The following is a 3,835-nucleotide window of genomic DNA, read 5'->3' as shown; positions in this document are numbered from 1 at the left end:
CATATATAAATGACATGTGAACAACAATGCATACACCATGGACCCCAAAGTAGAAGCATAAGGAATAGTTTCCATTTTCTTCTTTTCCCCGGGAGTTTTAGGACACATTTCCTCATCGAGTTTATTCCCTTCTACTAAAGGTACAAGTGCAGGTTTGCATGTTTCCATAGAGAATTGTTTAAGTACAAGTTTCAAATATGACTTTTGAGATAAACCCAAAATTCATTTTTTTCGATCTCTAAGTATGTCCACTCCTAGGACATAAGAAGCGTTACACATATCTGTCTTATCAAAAGTAGAAGATAATCTAGACTTAACTATTGTTAGCATTTCCTTATTGTTAGAAGCAATAATTATATCATCAACATATAGTGATAAGAGTGTGAAATTCCTCCTACTATCTTTAAATAAATGCAATGGTCCCCTTCCATCATAGAAAACCCATATGATGTGATAGCATCATCAGATAATATATACCATTGGCGTGAGGCTTGCCTTAAACCAGAAATTGACCTTTTCAGCCTACACACCTTTCCCTGATTTCCTTCTTCAAGAAAACCATTAGGTTGAGAAATGTAAATCTCTTCCTCCAAATTTCCATTCAAGAATGCAGGTTTAACATCCATTTTGTGGAGTTCTAGATCAAAGTGAGCAGTTAAAGCACTAATAATTCAAATATAAGTAAACTTTGCAACAGGAAAAAAGTTTCTACAAAGTCAATTCCCTCCCTTTGTGTGTAACCTTTGGCCACAAGTCTGGCATTGTACTTTTCCACGCAACCAGATGCATTTAACTTCCTTTTAAATACCCACTTTGATCCTATAGGCTTTCTATCATTTGGTAGGTCCACTAATTCCCAAACCTTATTATGTTCCATGAATTTTAATTCCTCTTGCATGACAGCCATCCAAAGATCGGATTCTGTACTAGACATAGCTTCCCTTCGGTTCGTTCTCAAAGAGTGATTTTTTGGAATAATCTTCCCCCCAAAATACATAATAATCATCAAGATATGCAGGGGTATTTATATTCCTCCCACTTCTCATAGGTTCACTAGTAGTAGGAGTTCCAGCAAAGGGATCATTGATAGTATGACTTTCCTGATTAGAAGCATTAGTTTCAGCATTATCCATGTTAACATCTTGGTCACGGATTAACAATTCCACCATATGACATTTTGCCCTACGAGCTGTGTCCTGATCTAGAAAACAGTGTCCCTGTAAGTGCATCTAGTGCCACCCCTAGTTGGTTTTGGAGTATTGACGACAAACCTAGTTGAGGGACTAACGTGTTTGTGAGAATTGCAGGAAAACACAGGTAGAAGTCCCTCATTGATTCGGTTTTATTACCAGAGATGACCCCTAAAAATGTACGAAGACATTGAAGACAATGGTGGTTTATGAAGATATTCATATTGAAGACAATGACATGAGAAGACTCCCTATGAAGCTTATGGAACTCGAAGACTTAGATCCTTCGTAGTTTTATTTCATTTATGTTGTGTCATAGGAATCACCATACTGTTAAGTGGGGTCCAAGAGAACCAGTCAGAATGACTGAAGTGATGCCTAATTCAAATCCTATGTCTTCGAGCGAAGACTTTGAGAGAAAATCTTGTCCAGAGTCAGACAAGTCAGCTTTACTTGTAGCCCAAGTAAAGTTGCCATGTGAGTTCAAAATTCGACCGTTGGTACACGTGTCAGTTCCTTAGTGACCCAGGGTCATTTCGGACAGATCAGGTCGGGTTGCCAAGTGGCTATAAATAGTCCACCCCCCACAACCATAAACGGTTGGCTGCTCAGATTTCAGTGCATGGCTTTTGTCGTTTGAGAGCAACCCACCTCGAAGCCTTTGAGAGAAAAATTCCTAGTGAGGAGAAAAGCCCTAACCACCCAGAGCCAGAGTAAATTGGGCATCACTTAAGTCTTCGTGTCTGTGTGATCTGAAGACTTATTACACTTGAGGACTGTGCATCCTCAAGACGGTTAGGCGTCGCGTTCTGAGCATCCAAGAGAAATTGTGGATTGCTGGTGAACGAAGTCTGTGAAGGTTTGGGAGTCTACCTTGAAGACTTACCAGAGTGATTGGGCGAGGTCTGTGTGACCTTAGCTCAAGGAGAAAACGGTGAGGACTGGGTGTCTTGGACTAAGTGTCCTTGACTGGGTGTCCGGGACTGTGTGTCCTTCGGTTTAAATACCTAGCCGCTCCAACCAGACGTACAGTTGTCACAGCAACTGGAACTGGTCCAACAAATCATTGTCTTCGACGTGTCACTAGTTTCATCTACACTTCCTTTTTACTTACAGTTATTCATTGTGAAGCCATTGCGTGCTTGCTTTATCTTTTGTCTTCACAACATGAATGTATGATCTGTTTGGCTTCATAACTTCTTCCTACCTGATCCTTATTACACTGAAGCTGTTTGTCATTGCGCTTTCACTCTATTGAATACATGACCATGGCTGGCCTAGTGTAATCTAACTTCCGCTGCATAGTAATAGGCATAATCTTCACTGTTTGTCTTCATAACTCTCACGTTTTGAAGACTTCCATAAAAATCGCCTATTCACCCCCCTCTAGTCGATATAACGCACTTTCAATTGGTATCAGAGCGAGGTGCTCCCTTGTTTTGTGTGATTCGGTTTAACCACCTGGAGTTTTAGCTATGTCGACTGCAGGGATAATCAAAGTCTCCGCTGCTTGCCCCGTCTTCGATGGAACTGAATATCCCTACTGGAAGAATAAGATGCGCATGCATCTTGAAGCCATTGACGTCGACCTATGGTATGTCGTCGAAAATGGCGTTCCCAAGGCTGGAGAAGGTGTCACTACTGCTGATGTCAAGAAGTTCATTCAACTGGATTCTACTGCCAAGAATATCATCTGTGGTCATCTGACCAAAGGACAGTATGGCCGTGTGAGTGCCTTGAAGACATCAAAGCTAGTCTGGGACTGGCTCTCCAAGGTCAATGAAGGCATCTCAACCCAGAGAGATCAAAGAATCAGTGTTCTTCGCAACCTCTTCAACCGCTTCAAGCGAAATGACAATGAGAATGTCCAGCACACATTTGACCGGCTCACTGACATCACAAATGAGCTTCAAGCCCTCGGCGCCACTGAGATCACCAAACATGAAATCGTCAAGACGCTGCTGAGATCACTTGATAGTTCGTTTGACATCCTGGCCCTGATGATTCAAGAACGTCCTGATTTCAAGACACTCGATCCGTCTGACATACTTGAGAGGCTCAACACACATGAGTTTCAGCTTTCTGAGAAAAGAGATATCTACGGTCCAAACTATGGGCGAACTCGTGCCTTGAAGGCAAAAGCTGTCTCCTCATCTGAAGAAGAATCTGACTGCAGTTCTGATGATCCTGAAGACATTGGAAGAGAACTTGCAATGCTAGTGAAGAAGTTCCAAAAATTCACCAAGAAGAAAACATGTCACAAGTGCAAGAAAACTGGACACTTCATCTCTGAGTGTCCACAGTGGGACAATGAGAACAGAAGGAAGAAGAAGAGCAAGGAATATGATTCTGACGACAAGAAGAAGAAGAAATTCTCAAAGTCTTCTTCCAAGTCTTCATCAAAGTCTTCATCACACAAGAAGAGCTCATCTGGCAAGGCACGTGCGTTTGTTGGAAAGGAGATGGATTCAGAGGAGGAGTCCGCATCTGAGGAGGCAGAGGTGGAGTCTGAGGAGGAGTCTGATTCTGGCATTGCGAGTCTGGCTACAACATACGTCGCCAAGTCCATCTTCAACACTAAAGACAATGACTGCATCACCGACACCGACACAAATAACAAGAGCGACTCCACTCCTACCTACTGC

This window comes from Triticum urartu, chromosome 1A, assembly GCF_056163025.1.
Source record: "Triticum urartu cultivar PI428250 chromosome 1A, HENAU_Tu73, whole genome shotgun sequence".
Classification (NCBI taxonomy): domain Eukaryota; kingdom Viridiplantae; phylum Streptophyta; class Magnoliopsida; order Poales; family Poaceae; genus Triticum; species Triticum urartu.
Note: the sequence above shows the minus strand (reverse complement) of the source record.